An 18906-nucleotide genomic window follows, 5' to 3' on the forward strand; every position below is an offset into this window, starting at 1 on the left:
TTATTGCAGTAATAAGTATACTACTAGAAATGGAGTTAGAAGAAGGCCCTAGAGAACTATGCACAATGAAATTACAATCTATTCTTTGTCTCAGGAAATGTAGAACTGAAGCAACTGAGAAAAATCTGAATCGGTATTTTAAGAATATAAAAAGATATGGATATTAATAGGACTGTGCTACTTACTTACCTGTACAGTTTTCCAACAGAAAATGACAATCCTTGAATTATGGGGAAAAGATTTGTGTGTGTATGTGTGCAAGGAGGTAGGGGAGGAGTGTTAATGAAATCCACAAGCCTCACGTGTAGAGTCTTCCCCTTTGGTTCTATAGATTGAAATCCATGAAAGAAGCTGAATATTTTTTGAACATCGTATGTGTAATTGTTTTACCTTCAAAAGAATGGTTATGAACATTCCATGGCATCAGAGAGCTTCTGTATCTTGCTGGTTGCTTGTAGCTTCTTTGTGAGATGTGGATTCTTAAATAGATTCCATATAGATCTTTCATCACCAGCACAATTAGTTTCCTTTAAAGTAAGCCTTCCTATATGAAGGCATTTGATTTTCTTTCCAGTTTTGCTGCTTCATTTTGCTTCCTTGTTTTTACATCCTGGGTAGGAAGGAACACAAGATAAAACAAGATCTTGAAGGTAACTCTTCATGCAAACTACAGAGATGTCATCATTCAAACAGGAAAACAGCTGAGAATGAATAAATCTTTTTTTAATGCACTGAGCCTGCATTAAAAAAAAATACAGATGTACTGTATGCATATGAAATTTTTGATTAAAATGTCTCTCACCAGTCTGTCTCTTTAATTAAATAAAACCTGCTTGATATTAATCAAGGCATAAAGAATTTATGCCCCAAATCCAGATTAATTAGAAGCCCAGAAGCCTGAAGAACTTATTGCGTATAAATACTAAAATAAATCTATCGAAACATAATATTTATGGATATGAGGGTGGTATAATTATTCTTAAAATGTAAATATTTTGTGGAACTATTAACTGTCAATGTACCATGTAAATGTTTTCATTATTAGAATTTATATTTAAGCCTAAAATTCTACAAACGGTTTGATTTATAAATGTTGCCTGCTTTGAAAAAAAATCATATATATACACGCACACGCGCACACACATACACACACATAAATAGTTTTTAATCATTAATTTCACAACAACCCATTGAGAAATTGATGGTCCATTTGACTGCAATAGCAAAGAAAAGTTGGATAATATGTTTGTATTGATACAATAATTAAGCTACGGTACAACTTTCATGGTGTATATTCCCATAAGAACACACCAAGGTGACAATTAAGGAAAATGCAAAGTTCTGATTTTCTACTTTGTATATGCTATGGGGATCCACAATCCACCTCAGACTGGTAAGGACAAAGCTTAACTATGTTGCTAAAGAAAGGAGTAATCCTTGGGTTTCATGACCTCTGAAACTTGTAATCTCTGAATGGTATGGAGATTAGGTCCCCCTACAAGTAACAAATTGCAAAGATGGGTTAAGTAGAAAGAAAAAGATCAGTCATTTCACCTTCCCATGACATAGGGAATGTTGCATGGTCACATAGTCATTCCAGGAAGTGCTACAATATTGACAGAGGCTCCGTGGAGACCTTCTTGCAGCTGTATGTGTGTGGGATTTCTGCTATAGAAATAAGCAATAAACCAAGAATCTTGAAAGAATTAATATTAATTGGACTCTGTTCCTGCTAGTATTCCTCCATCATTGGGTCAATCCCATTCAAGAAGTAGATGTAGTGAAATTCTTTTATATTCCTTATGGCTCTTACTCTCAATTTCTGCCTTTTGCACAGTGTACCCTGGATGGGTTCATCTCCTGCTTCCCTTGTGACCAGGCTCCTATTCTTAACCAAACCACTCTCTCAGGCCAGGAAACTGGAAGACAGAATGCTACCTTGCAATAACCCTGTCTAGCTGAATATCCCTGTGTTCATAACACCTCTCTAGGGCCTCAGGCAAAGGCAGATCTTTTCCCACCATCTCCACCTGGCCCTTTTAAATGAGAATATCAAGATTCACCTGGAACTTTATGAATACAAAGTTTATCTTCCATTTTGGAGCTCTGATCTTTTTTCTTAATTACAAGGAATCACATATCTATTTCTTCTGCTGGAGTTTAGACAATATCCCTGGCTATTCACATTCTGCTCAGCAAGTCTCCTTTCCATCCTCCTCTCTTAATAGGGAGCTTTGTAATGGGAGGGTACCCCAAATCCCTTTCCTGGAAATGCCTGTAGGCATCAAGAGTCCCATTTAAACATGCCATGTGTGTCAAGTGATAGCTTCTTTTGCTCAAGCGAGCAAGTATTAAAGGGCCGTTAAAGATGGAAGGAAACCCATCCCTGATGCTGGTTCTAAAAACAAAACAACACACAAACTGATAATTTCTGTCCACAGCCGTGACCGGCAGTGCTAGCAATTCCACATATTAATTTCCATGCAATTAGAAAATAATGCAAATGACTCTCTCCCTTGCCAGAGATTCTTAGGACAACAATGGGTGCCAGTTCCCACAGCTGTGAAGACAATGCATGTCATTGCTGGAGCTGTTAAATACCAAATTTGACACCTGTTTGCATTGAAGGTCTGTGGCATGGATGACGGTAGAATAATTGCCTTGCTTAGGACAAGAGAGAGATAGGTTTTCTGCATACCAAGTGCATCTGAATTCTGCCAGGCCTCTTTTTCCATTTATCAGCCATGCCTTCCCTCCCTCTGGCTTGGTACTGCATACTGATAAGATACCACTTTGCTTGAGCCCAGCCAGATCAGATTCTCGTGGGATTTTAAATGTAGGATCTGCACTGCCTAGGTTTTTTTTTTCCTTTGCAGGCTGTTTCCGGTTCAGGTAACCCACCTGAAATCCCTAATTTGACATCTGTGAATACCAGCTGGTAATAAAGATTTGGATTCTGAGCATCTCTGGTTTTTAATCTTGTGTATTAGACTTGTTAATAAGGATGGATGGAAAGCAGGTGTTGTGGTGGTTGAGGGGTTACTGGCAAGTTTAATTGCTTCCACTATTGTTCAGAGCTAGTGGCTCCCCCCCCCCCAGCAGTTTAATTCCACTGGAAAATAGACAAATACTTTCCCCATCTCAAACATACGTGCACATACTCACACGTGCATCTCCTTGGTTCACAAATTGGAAACCAGAAGATAGCTAGATTCCAAGAATTGGCTTATTTATTTATTTGCTTTCAATGAAGCTGTTTGGCTAAGATATATGTATGTGTGTTCAGCAGTCTGCAAAAACAGAACTTGGACTGAACTTTAACTTTGAAATGTTCCCTAGAAGTTCCCAGAAACAATAATAAACAAAAAAACAACTTTCCTTCTTGATAACTTCTAGGATTCCTAAAACAGAGCCTCACTGGCTACACAAAATATTTATCTATTCCGTCATCTTGTGTCTATCTATAGATCTACATCTATCTATCCCTTTTATTCTATCTATCCTCTATCTGACACTTTTCCTCTCTTCTTTTAATGTCATCCATCCATCCATCCATCCATCCATCCATCCATCCATCCATCCATCCATCTTTTTAATTTTTAGGCTGCCCTGTAACTACAAGGATCCAGTAAAATCCAAAATAATAAAGATTGATGAAAAGGGTCTATTAAAACTAAAATAAAACTAGTGATGTGCAGTCAAAAACCATTCTACCACATAAAATGCCAGTAAAATAAAACAGCCCAGCATCTAAAAGCACTAAACACAATGGTTAAAAGTCATTGGAGAACCATAAAAAATCTTCACCTAATGTCCTATAGGTTTAGGCTCTTTGAGGTTGGTCTGTGCTGCTGGTATCCAACTTGCCTTTAGTAGTGATCCATCTTGGGGATGGGGTTACTTAGGGTACAAGAAGATCAATATGGGGCGGGCATACCTTCAGGGAACCTGTTCGCAATCCACTTAGAATTTAAAAGTTAAAAGAGACCATGAAAGCCCAAAGTGGGATGAAGGAAAATTGTCCTCTTTTATCATTGTTTTCCAGCTACTAGAATTCACAAGGCTTGCAGTGCCTGATCCTGGACTTAGCATATAACCATTGTAATAAGCAAATAGTCATTGCTAGCCTTGTCCTCCCCAGTGAGGGAATTAGAAAGAGTGAAACTGGTGCCCTTCCAGAAAAGGATTCCCCACAGAGCAGGATATCTTATATATACCCTAATATAGTGAAATGCCACCTATTTAATAATGTTTAACAAAGTTCATGGCAATTAAAGTTGGTATATGCACGCATATGTATATAAATGAGAAAGTCTGCAAGTTTCTGCCTCTTCTTCTTTTCTAAGGTCTGGATCTGTATAGCATTCAGTCAAAAGGAACCTGTCATGAAGCTGCTGGGGTTGGGTTGTATTGGATGGAAAGCAAAACCTATGAGCAAAATTACAAAAGGAGTGGTAAGTTTTAATTTACTATGCCAAAGAAGTGTGGCCATGGTGTCAGCTATTGACTGCTTTTCTTGAGGTCACCTGGAAAAGGGCTTTACAGTGCACAAGCCTGTACTGGTTTAGAAAAGCTGGAGTATTTTCAACTTTCATTTGAATAAACATTGCCAAGAAGTTAGAAGCCAATTGGAAAAATAGGAAGAAAGGTTGCAATTATATCCTTAAATTACAAAAGCCATTTATGATTTCTCTAATCCCCTTTTTAAAACTCTTTATGCTGATAATGATAGCTGATATCTATCAGCATATCTTGTGGAAGGCAGTTCCAAATATCCATCTTATTCACCTTTTAATGCTTTTAATGCTCAGAATGCTGCTATCACCTCCATACTAACCCCCCTCCACCGGTCACATGACGCAGAGCAGAACATACGCACCCTGTCTTGTGCTTCCCAAAGCACATATAGTGACACAAGGGGAAAGTAGAAACACACATATATACGCACACCATGTTACTTTATTACAGTGAAGCAAATACAGATGCTTCCTAAGATCCCTGCTGGTAAAAAGGGTTGAAAACAATCCCAGAAGCCACGCTTTCTCTAACTAATTTTTAAATTACAAAGCTCCAAACCATTATAATATTCTTCGTGGGGCTCCTTGATAATTTCACTGTCTTTTTCTGAACCTTTCCCAGCTCCACATTATTCTTAAGTTGCTGTGAGTAGAGTAGTTAACAGTATCCTAGCTGTGTCACTCTATATTTATTTAAAATAAAAACATTATGCAAATAGTTTTATTTCTGAACTCTTTCTTAATTACTCTTAAGCATGGAATCCATCTTTTTCTTAGCTGGCACATATAATAATCCCAGATCCTAGTTAATCATCACCAATTCAGATTCCATCATTATGCACTTGCTTCAATCATCATCTTCATCATCATCATCATCATCATTTATTCCCATTAAACCACACTGTTCATTTTATTTCACATTCACTTTATTTTGGAGAGGTTATTTTGGAGTTTTTTGCAATCCATTTTGTATTTGGCCAATCTGATTTTTGTAAAGGCCTTGTTAGCAAAGTGGGCCACTTGACCCAAAATCTAGATCATAGATTACCATCTGAGCAAGCTGCCTATGGTGTGTGTTTGTGTTTGTGTGGAATCTCCTTGGACATTCTAAGCCACCTTTGATTGGGATCTTTGGACTAGAATCCTGCAGGGGGTGAAAGCTATAGGCAATACGGAGCTGCAGTGAAACCAGCAAAAAAGGAACAACTGAACCTCTTTCTTCCATATTTCACTTCTCTGCTAGAAAGCATACTCTTCTGACACTGCTTTGTAGAGAAGTGGCAACTAGGGATGAGAGGTTGTGAGAGAATATATAATTGGAGCAAATGAATTTTGGGAATGCAAACTTCCATGTCCTTGCATTTTGCTAAAAATAATGTATTTGAAGCTTTTAGAAAATGATACAAAGAAACTCTTCCAGCACCACATGTCTGGACTTCCTTGTTAAAAGATCTATTTGATGCCATTTCCCTTTTACTGGAATTCAAAGGATCACTAAGGGATGCCTTATCTGAAGTTGCTTATGTTGCCAAAAGTATGCGTGCAAGCATGTATACATTGGTGGAAAGTATCACTTCCATCCTTCTTTCAGATTTTTGTCTCTCCTTTCAAATGGATGAGTTGCACAAGAAGCATACATTATCAAGAGGACAATGAGATGTAACTATTTCCGAAAGATAATTGGTACTTCAGAAGATGTACAACAGCCTTCTTTTCACTTCAACTGGCATTTTGGATGGGGCTTGATTGGTGTGAACAGGCAGAATTCCAACAGCTTTTGAAATTCCTGATCAATGTTATATTTTGTGGTTGTTGTTTCTATAACATTAACTTTTTAACCTTAATTGGCAAAGGTATTGCTTCATGGCAAGGATAATCAAAGGAAAAAATCAATCATGTGAGCTTATGCAAGGGAATTATTCATTACACATTTAGTATTTTTCAATTATTTAGAAGCTACTTTGTTTCACTAGAGCTAATTGAATTCCATAAATGGCATTTTGGAGGGCTTCAAAAGATAGTGTGAGTTAAAAGTGGGGATTTAAAAAGGACTTATGGTAACCATTGTGAGTTGCAGTCCAAAGCACTTATTTTGCAGGATAGCTTGCTTTTAAAGCAGGATTGTATAACTAGTAGCTGGAAGCACATACAGAGCCCAAAGGTTTGGGTGCAGGCCTAAAACTCCTTAAAAGTGTTAATATCACAGAAAGGAAAATTGGAAAGTATGCAGAAAGCAATCATATTAATACTGTTGAATGTTTTTAAAAGATAAAATCTCAAAGCAAGCTCCGTTTCTGGTGAGCACATGGACACATCCATATAACTTTCTTGATCTGGAAGTAGCTTGCATTTTCATCTTTCCAGTCTTGTCTACAGTTGTTGCATTTTCTGTTGGCCTCCCATTCAAGTATTAAGCTGTCTAACTTTTTTGTGATCAACTAAACTTTAAACTCAGTTAATCCCAATTGGATTGTTGGCCCAGCTCCAAGTACCTTTTGAAGTGATTCCTCCATGGTACAACATTACAATGCCAAGCATGGCCCTAGTTCTCTCCCCCCGCCCCCCCCCCACCAATACATCTTAAGATGCACTGCACTAATTGTGGTGAATGCATTACATATATAAAAATAGGTGGAACTTCAATTGCACCATCATTATGGCCATATTGACTTTTTTTGACCACACCCTGCAAACACTCCTCAGTGGCAGGTTGTACGGTAATTTAGATTGGGATGTAAATAGTTTGCCAGGCCCAAGGCAATGTGATCCCCTAGTGGTGAGAGAGGGCAAGCAGTGAGCTTCCAGAGACTGTGGCAATTGTGGGCAGGTGGAAGGAAGAAGGGGCGTATGGTCACAAGGTTCTTCTTCCCTACTATCAATGCAGCAGAGGGCAGAAGAGGAAGATAGGAGCCAGCTTGGAAAAGCCTCCAGGGCCTCCATTTCTACCCCATGATATGTCCCCTCCTTGCCTTGCTTTCAGGCACTCTGTACTGGCAGCATTGGGATAAATTTCCCCCTTTCTTTGTTCTTTTCACACCAATCTTCCTTTATGGTTCCCACTGGGGCTCTGCCTACATTTGTTGACCGAGTGAGGCAAAGGACTGTACAGGAGTAGGTGGTCCTGCTAATAATGTGGGCCCAAGCCAGATAAGGCATTAAATATCATAGTGACCACCTTGAATGAGGCTCAGCTTGCAACCAATAACCAATGCAGATGTTTCAAGGTTGGGTGGATGATATGGTACCTCCTGAAAATGCCACTCACCATCCTTGCTGCTGCATTTGGAGTCACTTGCAATTTCTGAACCATCTTCTAGGGCTGCCCCCAAAGGCCACCATATAATACTCCAACTGTGAGAAGGTAAGAGATCTGTTATTGCATCACTGCTTGAGAAACTTCCAGTTCTACTATCAGTTGAAAGGAAGCCTGATGTTGATGCTTCAATGGTGCTAGAATGCCAGCTGTTCCCAAAAAAAAACAGCACTATCTGAACTCCATTGTGAGCTGTTTGCATGCTTCCTTGTGGATAAAATTGCTGGGATTTGTGCTGAGCTTGACATCATTTTGATTGTTAGTTATCTTAGCTGTTGATGATACTTAATGCATGGGAGGCCCACCTGAGTACTCACAGCCTGACTTTCTAAAGTGCGTTACCAAAACACAGAATTGTCTACTGAAAATTGGACAGGGTGTATGATCATGAAAGCATTCTGAAGTTTCATATACTGAAAATTTGCTTTCCTTGTACAGATTTCTAATTATTGTAGATCTGGCTGGTGGAGCTGCAAACATTATGCAAATTGATGTAGAGGGGTGATGCTTAATATCTGGTTCACCTATTGCCCATCATTATAACCCTATGCTTGCAGCCCATTATTGTGATGGACATTTCTCTTGTCCAATAAATGTTAACTCTAAGGAAAAAGCAGAATGGCCTTAGCTGTGAAGTGAGAGATGTGATAAATGGAAATGACAAAGAAGAAAGGAGTGTGTGTGAATGCGTGGTAAATATCTGTTGTCTTTTGTTTTATAGTATAAATTTGGGAATTGGAGCTAGAGGGACTGGCAACAAAATGAAGCTTTTAGCAGTGCAGTGAATAAACATCTGCATATATTTTGAAAGCTGTCATTTATCTTTAAAAAAAAAGAAAGCAGACAAGGATTGCAATGGTTCCAGTTTTTAAATCAAAATCTTTATATGTAACTCATTTGTACCACAGTTCTTGTCAAAGAATAAAAGCATGCAATCCAGATGAGCCCGTGTTTACCTACTGGCTAGATTTATTTGATTTATGATTAGATATATTTGCAATCTTCACAAATCAGAGGGTTTTTTTTAATACTATAATCTCTCCTATTGTTTGGTAGATGATTTGAATGCAAATAACAAAGATTGTTGAGGAAGTGTAGCAAAATATAAAAAGATGTGTGCAGGGGCCTTCGGTTAAGCATTTTTGAAGTAGACAGTAAATTTACTTCTCCTGTGGTCGCTACTAAGATATTGATATCTTTACTTTAAAATCCATGAAATAAAATGCAATACCTTTTCCTCACACCATATGTTTTAGTTCACAACTCCCTCCAGAGAAATATCCTTAGCATTGGAAGATATCTAGCTACTCCCAGGAAATAGGTATCTTCTAAAACAGGAGTAGAATGTGACATCTCAGATACTGCTGAACTTCAAGTTCTAACATCCCTATGAAGCTTGTCCAAAATTATGGGTGTTGGGAACAGAAGTTCAGCAATAACTGGAGGGTCACAGATTGTTTATCCGGATCCTAAATAATCATTATTTCTTTAAAATGATACCTTCTTTCCCTGATATTTTACTTGTCCATAACAATGGAAGATCTGTCATTATAAGCTTGAAGGTCTCATTCTTCAATTATCTAACTCTCTTAAAGTCTCCAGGTCAGTTCCTTTAACTCCCAAATGCCATAGAATTACATGTGCCAAGCTCACTGTACTTGTTCAAGTGTCATCCTGTGCAATACTTTGGATACCTTCCAAATCTCAATTGTCTTTGAAATCTTGATGTAACACACAAAGCTTCCTTCCTTTTTCCCTTCCCTACTTCCTCCAACACTACATCATCATCATCATCATCATCATCCAGCAACCTGTAAATCACATCAACAAGGCTGCTCTTTTGCATGTTTTATCAATATTCATATACATACATCTGGTAATGTAGGTTGTGAAAAAAGATAGTGTGCCAACAAGATTCAGAAATTATCATGATCACTGTGATCAAAATAAGAATGACAAATTCTTAATTATTTCTCTTTCGAAAGAAGGCCAGGTAGTTTGGGACTCTGAAGTTTTTTAAATCTTGGGAAATGAGGAGCAGAACTTCAAACTTTTGCGTTATGGAAAAATATCCTCACTTCAAAGTGTCATCAGTTGAGAAAGCACAAGAAAACTTGAATTTGGGCAGATTTCTTTTCAGTCCTTAAATCTGGTTCTGTCAGTCCACAGAGCCTCTCACATGCTAATTTCTGGGAACACAGAATTTCACACCCAGAAGAAAAGTGCTAATTGGTGTACTCCTACAAGTTTCTCACCTTCTCCTCTACTCTGTATTAATGATGGGGAGGTGAGTAGATGGGTGTGACCAAGAATATATACAAGCAAATAATGCCAGTAGAGTTGAACGCCCTTGTTAATACTGGATCACAGAGAGACAGAGAGAGCGCGAGAGACCACTTACCTCTATTGTTTCTTCAAGAGTTGCTGAGAAAAGCTCAGTCTTTGATGTCAACAGTGGGAAGACACTTTCTCTGCCTATTTGAAACTGGGTTAGTGCAAGAAAGTTAAGTTTTTTTTCCCTTCACAGATAATAGCAGGGATTTCAGATGTAACAAGATGATGGATCCATGTTGCAACATTTTCATGGATTGTGGTAGCAAAAATTGTGTAAAGCAAGCAAGAAAGTTGGACAGGAAATAGAAAGATTATGCTTCTAACTATGCTACCTTCTCTCATTGAAAACAAAATGCCAGTATATCACTCCATCACCCCCAAAAGTTTGGTGACTGGAAAAGTGGCAGGAAAGGAAGCAGGAGCAAAGGCAATGATATAATGAATGGGGTGAAAATAAAGAGAAGAGGGAGACAAGGTATGTGTGGAGAAGGGAGACACAGTGATGGGGAAAATGGTGGGATCATGGACAGACCTAGAAAAAGGAGGAACAGGCTGGAGAATGTTGTTGAGGGTGCAAGGCTGTGCAGCAGTGGCTCGTACATCTTTAAAAACAAACAAGCAATCTCAGTTTAATTCCCAGCTCTTGGGGCATCCAGAATCTAAACACAGACTTGAAAATGTGTGGTCACCTGATCATGCTCTATCATCTTGTGGTTTGCTTCTTTACAGCTTAGTTATTCTTTGAAGCTGGACAATGTGGTTTATAACCCATTCAAACTCCAATTCACTTGTCCTTCCAGGCAGCTTGTGAATCTAGCCTAAAGAACAGACACTACTGTATATGGTCCTTTATCTCAGGCAGCAAAATATGAGGGACCAGATGTGGCTGTAGATAGAACACAGCTTCCAGGAGCAGATTTGTATAAAGATGTCCCTGCTATTCTGTTCCCTTTGACAATCTTGGGTAAGTGGATGCCCTCAGTTTGAGCTCTTCCACATCAGGTCCTGAAAGAAGAAAAGCCCTAGCATTAGTTTGCATATGTGAAAAGTACCAATTACAGCTTTCAAAGACAGTGGAAGTTTCAGGGGCATCTGCAAGGGAGGATCAAAAAAGCCACATGTCTGTGTAAAAGGGGGCAAGGTTTCAATTGTGCAGTCACTGCAGCCATCTTCATTTGGAAAGTTTTTTTCTCAATCCTTGTTGGATTAAGTAGCAGGTCAATCTGGCCTGCAGCAGGCCTAAAGCCACAGGAGAAATATCTCTTATGAGCTTTGGGTATTTGTACACCCTGCACTAACAAAATAAAGTTTTAATTTAAAAAAAAAATCAAAGAACTTAGCAGCCACCCATTCTCTCCTACAGAAATGTCCCCCTTTCAGAAAAGATATCAGAAGCAAGAAACAAAACCAACCTCCCAACTTCTATGGATCAATGATCCCATGGACCAAACAAGTCCTTCCGCTGCTTTGTTGAACCCCAGATTTTTCCACTGGTGTCTGGAGCAATTTCTTAAACAGGAAAAAAAAAATCCAGCAATTTGCTAGACGTTAGCAGAAGACATTTTTGTTTGGATTGCATTTTTATCTATGCCATTATCTAGTCAACAAGAACAAAAGCAAATGTTAGGTTTTCTTTCAGTTTTGCGGCTATTAAATTATGGCACATTTGATTGTCAGGGTATCTATATGCAAACTAAATACAAAGTACAGCTCTGAGGTCCCAGTTACACTTGTGAATGTTTCACAGGTAATAATTTGGGCTAGATTTATATGGATACATTGCAAAGCATCTTAATTAAGGCAAACAGAATGTGTGATGACTGGGGGAAACCAGCAATGAAGAGAAGAGAGTAACAAACAAAAACTTTGCAGCTGAATTTAAAGAAGCTAAATATGTTAGGAAGATAGAGAAAAACAGGTCTCTGGTGTCTGATGTTATGTACATTAGTACATAACTTCCATAATCCTCAACCAGAATGGACAATGAACCTGTTGCCTAGGGATGATGAGAATCATTATTCAACATATTTATTTATGTATTTATTTTTTAAATTTATATATGCCGCCCATCTCGCTATACAAGTGACTCTAGGCGGCATTACAAGTAAAAAACTATAAAATCTTAGAAAAAAACATACAGGTTAAAAACTACAAAAGGCTAAAATTAAGACTAAAAAGTTAAAACTACAGTGCAAACTAAAAAGACAGAGAGACCATCCTCAGGCATCCAACCATCCCCAGTGCTGGGAACCCCCTTGGGGCCCATGCAAGTTGGCAGAGCCAGGTCTTAACGCCCTTTCAGAAGGCCAATAGAGTGGGGGCCAATCTCACCGCAGGAGGCAAGAAGTTCCAGAGGGCAGGAGCCACAGCAGAAAAAGTTCTTCTCCTGGACCCACCATTGAAACTCTCTAGGCAACGGGGTCCGTAACATACCCTTCCTGCTGGACTGGGTGGAATGGGTCAATGTAATGGGGATGAGACAGTTCCACAGGTAACCTGGGCCCATGCCATGAAGGGCTTTAAAGGTCATAACCAACACCTTGAATTGGATCTGGAAGTAGACCAGCACTCAATGCAGCTTGTGCAGCAGAGGTGTTACATGCACAGTCCTAGAGATGCCCATAACTGCCTGAGCTGCCACATTCTGCACCAGCTGCAGCTTCCAAATACTTTCCAAGGGTAGCCCCATGTAGACTGCGTTGCAATAATCCATACAGGAGGTGACCAGGGCATGAGTGACTAAGAGAAGGGCCTCCCGATCCAGGAAAGGGCAGAACACAAAGTTGAGCAAAGGCCCCCCTAGCCATAGTTACCACTTACTCCTTGGGCAGGAGTTGTGAGTCCAGGAGGATCCCCAGATTGCACACTGGGTCTGTCTGGGGCAGTGCAACCTCATCCAGAACCAAAGATGGTAAGACCCCAGATAAGGAACAGCCCCAGACCCACAACCACTCCATCTTGCCAGGGTTCAGTTGAAGCCCATTGTTCCCCATTCAGACCCTCACAGCCTCCAGGCACCACGAAAGAACATCCACAGCATCACTTAATTCATCTGGGATGGAGATGTATAATTGAGTATCATCTGCATACTGATGATACCTCATCCCATGGTGACAGATGATCTCACCCAGAGGCTTCATGTAGATGTTAAAAAGGAGCAAAGAAGCACCGAACCCTGTGGCACCCCACAAAGCAGGGGCTACGAGCTGGACCTCTTGCTCCCTGTTGACACCGATTGGGACTGGCCTTGGAGGAAGGAGGTGAACCAGCACAAAATTGGTGAGCACAAAATTACTATATTGGTGAGCAATATAGTAAAGAGGATTGCTATAGAGCAGCAATGGTAGTCAAGGGACCCCCTTATTGAGGGGGGAAGAAGAATGGGAGGGGGTGGCTTCCATCATATATGTGATGTCTGTTTTTCCTTTCCTTTCCTTTCCTTTCCTTTCCTTTCCTTTCCTTTCCTTTCCTTTCCTTTCCTTTCCTTTCCTTTTTCCCTTCCCTTCCCCTTTCCCTTCCCCTTTCTTCAAAGAGTAGGAAACTCCTGTGTCAATTTTCGACAATCCCACTGTTGAAACTCAGAGACACAGTTATAGGAAGTTCCAAGGCTGCAAAAATGAGGATTGGAGATTTTCTGCTCTTATACTAGCTAGGTGATGGAATGGATGATGATAGCTTACCACATTTAAGAACTATGAACATCTGAAATAATATAATGCATGAACATTTGAAATAATGTAATTTAGTAAGGATGTAATTGAGGAAAAGATGAAGCTAGGTTGAGACCCAATGGACTAAGCTGAATTTGGGTAAGCATCTTTTGGGAGTTAATCAGGCAAGTATCTACACCTTTGACATCTGCCCATTGCAACTAATTGAAAAAAAAAATCAATCACAGATGTTTCACTAGAATGCTGCATTTGCTGTACAGAAAACATCAATTGACTGAAATCTAAGCTTGGGTTCAGTGAGATGAAGGTAGCCAAGAAATGGTTGCGATGTAAGTTTATTAGAAGAGTTATCAAGAACTCTTGATAATTTACCTCTCTGTAAGAGATGTAACTGTGATGATGATGATATGGCTAATTAGTTCAAACCAGTATCTGAACGTAATTTTCCATACATGGGCAGTCTCATTTGCTACATATACCTCATATCCTTTCTCTAGAAATGGCCAAAAATGGACACTTTAATTTTGTTCAACTAAATACTGCAGTTAAATTATAAGAAAAGCTAAATTGTCTTTTTTAGTTTACACACACAAAAAAGGGAACATAATAAAGATGTGCGAAATCTTGCAGAGTATGGATCTTTTTTTCCCTCTGTTGGAACTAAAACCCCTCTGATAACTGAAAGTGCTCTCAGGATCGAACCAGTCCCTCCTCTGAGGTCTTTGGTTCTGAGGCAACCCACAACTGGGGGTAAACAACAAGTGGAAAATTAGGTCCTTTGCTGCTGCTGCTACCTCCCCCCCTTCATTGTAAACTGAAAATACTGAAATGTAGAAGAAGGGAAATCTGGGAAAGTACAGAACAATGAGTAACATCTAATTTGGATTAGGTATGAGAACAGATGGTCAAGTACTATGTCTCCCAACATCCACCAGAAGCAACACAGAATAGGTCAAGTCAGACTTAACTGATCTCCTTTTATGACTCGTTTGACAGACCAAGGGAATGCTATGGATGTAATATAAATTAATCTCGGTAAAGTTTTTGACAGGGTCTCTCATAATATATTTATGAAGAAGATGGATAAAGGAAGGGTACGGTCATGAGGGAAAAGGCTCCCTCAGGGTTGAAGCAGCCCCTCCTCTGAGGCCCTTCCGCTCTGAGGTAACCCTTGCCTGGAGGTGAGCAGCAACTGGAAAATTAGGCCCCTCTGCCACCCCACCCCCCCTTTATAAACCAGTTTCTCCCCTCCCCACCAGCCCTCTGGGGAGCCCAGAGAGGATTGAGGGGGAAATCTCGCCCTGCCCCGGGCCTGGCTGAAGACAGAAAGGGAAACCAAATAAAACCTAGGGGAGTCAGTAGCTCAGCCAAGCTGAGGCGGGGGCTAGAAAGCCACTGATCAACTCCAGGGTTTAAACAAAACTCACCTTTATGAAAGATACCAAAAGAAGATAAGTTTCCACACACCGCGCACAGTTAAAAAGAGATAAAATACAAAACAAAAACAAAAACCCTCTAATGCAGTTCTAACTACAGCTAAAAACAGTTTCCAACCTTGCCTGAGGTAACTGCTACTCCCTGACAAAAGCCACTGAAACTCTTCCCGCCCAAAACCTGACAGAACTCCCTCCTTTTCCTTGATTGGCTCTCAGGGGTCAGGTGACTCCCTCTGGGCACAGAAGACAGGCTTGTGATTTAAAGGGCCAGCTGCTCTTTACTACACTACACCCCCAAAAGGGGATATCCAATAAAGATGAAAGGAACATCTTTAGTAGTAGATGCATAAAACCAAACAACTTTTACTCTCTGGATGGATTCACTACCAGATGATATAGTGATGTTCATCAGCAGAGTTGGCTTTAGAAAGAGGTTAAACATATTCACGGAAGCTAAACCTATCAATGGCTACATCAGGATGGCGTTACATGACCTCCAGGATAAGGAGAGTCATGTTTCTGAATACCAGTCACTAAAGAATAAAAATAGGAGACATTTATTGCTGTCATATACAGATATGTTTCCTATAAGTATGATCACAGGGTATGACCACTGTGAAGACAGTTTATTGGCAAGGTTGATTAGATCCAGTGGATCTCCTCCTTCTCCTTCTCCTTCTCCTTCTTTCCATAGCATCCCAAGGCATTTTCCCCAGCGTGCTTCTGTGATATTAACAATCTGAGTTGGTTATTAAACAAGGATTATTTTTCAAGCAGTGGGACCAGCAGCCCCACTCACGCAACCCTGAGCTATCCTTTCCTGCTTCTTCTCTTGCCACGCATTCTGACATGCATATAGTCATGTTCCATCAGGCTCTGGAAATCTTTAAAATATTACATAGTGCATATGCAAGAACCCCTGCTGGAAAACAAGTAGGTATCAGTTTATTTCATTAAATAAATCTAATCAAAATATGATCTTGTTTAGTCTGCCATTTGCATTTGCTCTTTTTTTAGCACCTCTAGGGAATGGCAAAATTATTCTCTGCAGGGAATTCTTCCTGCAATTTTCTGTTGACAAAAATATTAACCATGAGAGAGGTTGGACAATTAGAAACAGCCACCAAACACATTATGAGTGACATGCAAAGCTCTGTTCAATCAGTCATTACATAGGAATAGTTCGTGAGCAATGAACCAACAGTTGGCATGTTACAACTATCTGTAGAATAGTAAAACTATAGAGGCCAAAAATCATTTAGTCCACCCACTGGTGATGGCCTAGCGGTGGCTATTCAGCTTCTACATGTCTATCAGGGCCTGTGGCAGTCTGTTTTACGGTCTTCAGAAAGATCCTTTTAATGAATTTATAAAGACCTTCATTTAGAGGAGCACATTTGGCCAGCTTGGTATCCTACTGGTGTGTTGAGATTGCAATTTCCAGAATTTACACCAAGCTATAATTGAAAGACAGTAGATTGAGGAAGATTGTTTTGGATCATAGGAAACTTGATTACTCAGGTTCAGTAATTATTCAACTCCACTATTTTAAATACGGTTGTACTATATCTTCATCGTTGTCTCATCTTCAAGCTAAACATACCTGGCTCTTTCATTTTGTTACCATAGGACTTGGTCTCCTGACCCCTTAGCATCTCCATTCCCCTCTGCTAGACACATTTCAGTTCATCCATGTCCTTCTGAAACTGCAGTGCCCAGAACTGGACAGAATACTTTATGGATAATCTGTCCAAAGCAGAATAGAAAGGTATGATTAATTCTCACAATCTGAACTCACAGATTAGTACTGCCTTCTACAGTACTGCTCCAGTTTAGTTTAAGATTTGATAAAACTTACATATTTTTCACCAGTTCTTCAACAAGCCAGGTGTGACTGACCCTGGTATTTAGGCATCTGATAGTTTTCTATTTAAATAGAGAACATTGACCTATTGAACTCATTTTGTTTATTTGGGCCCAGTTCTTTATCACCTTGAATTCTGTTTCTTAGTTTGGCATTATTTTAAATATATCAGGACTGCAGTTCACCAGTGGATGGAACAGATATTTCTGCAGGAAAAGATGTAGAATGTATTATTATTTTTTTAATAGAGCCACTCAATGAAATGCTCTGATGTACAATAACTTTACTTTCTACTGACTAAGCTGTTTTAATGTCACTTTATGGCTTAGCAGTATTGACCTAATCTGCTGAGTGTTAAGTTCTGTGGGATCCTTTTTGAAAAACTTCCCATTTATCTCTGTGTCATTGGCTTTAAACAGTATCTTCTTTGCATTAACTGATCAGTCATTTCTGGAGATTTCCAGTAGAAAAAGGCAAGAAACACTCTCCACTCCATCCTCTGTAGGTGACTTCCTGCATTTTTAATTGCATCTCAGCATTCAGCCAAAATTCATTCATAGGGCAAAACTCATAGGCTGAATTTTATGCTTCCAGATCTTCTTCCCTATACGGAAACAGAAAGTTTTCATAGGGGCAACAGTCAGCTTATGCTTGACGAAAAGCATTCAAGATTAAGAAATCAAGTGTAAAAAAGAAAAAGAAAGAAAAAGAGGATAGCAGTTTTCTCCAAATTTATTTATTTATTTATTTGATTTATATAGCTGCCCGATTGACGTGTGACTCAGGGCAGTATACAAATATAAAAACAATACGTAACAACAACAAAAAAAGAGGGAATAAATCATGCACAAGGAAGTCAAAAGGCAGCAAAACAGTCAAAGATAATCACAAGAGGCACAACGCCTCCCGACCCATTGCCTAAGGGTAAAGCCAGGTCTTAAGAGCCTTCTGAAAGGTAGGCAGGGTTGGGAACATCTGGATCTCGGGGGTGAGGGGATTGTTGTTCAATAGGGCAGACAGAGAAGGCATGATCTTGGGATCTGCCAGATGACATTGCTTAAGTGATGGGACCTGGAGCAAGTCTACCCAGACCTTATTGGATGTAATCAGAGATGGGGAGAGAGAGTACCATAAAAGGTTTTATAGGTCACAACCAGCAGCTTGAATGTCACCTGGAAGCATACTGATAACCAGTGCAGGAGGAATAGAGGTATAACACAGGCACTCTGAGGTACACCCATAAATTATTGCAATGCCACAATCTGGACTAGCTGTAGCTTCTGTGTGATCTTCAAGGGTAGCCCCATGTAGAACACACTGCAGTAATCCAGTTAAAAGTGACTAAGACAGGAGGGAATGTGAGTAAGACTCTAAGGTCCAAGAATAGATGCAACTGGCACACAAGATAAATTGGTGTGAAGGCCCTCCAAGCCACAGTCACCACCTGCTCTTCAAGCAGGAGCTGTGAGGGTGAGTCCACTCAGTTTTGTTCATTATCTTTCTCCAGCAGAGCTCTAAGCATCTCTTCTGCTTTACCTCATGAAGCTCCTTCAAAAATCAGCCCCCTACCAACCCACATGCAAAGAGAAGTTGCACAGTCATGATCCAATCTAGGCTGTTTTCACACTCTCAGAGTGACTAAGGCCTCAGCTGAACCTTGCACCAGATTCTCAGACACTTCCCTAAGCTCCCTCTGAAATCCAGTAGAATTCATCAGGTACCTGGGATCTATCTATCAAATGGGTCCTTTCTCCCTGCAATGGGGAGTGGG

Source organism: Python bivittatus, unplaced genomic scaffold (assembly GCF_059951505.1).
Source record: "Python bivittatus isolate LINGU-HERP-01145 unplaced genomic scaffold, Pbiv_v1 ctg000610_np1212, whole genome shotgun sequence".
Classification (NCBI taxonomy): Eukaryota; Metazoa; Chordata; class Lepidosauria; order Squamata; family Pythonidae; genus Python; species Python bivittatus.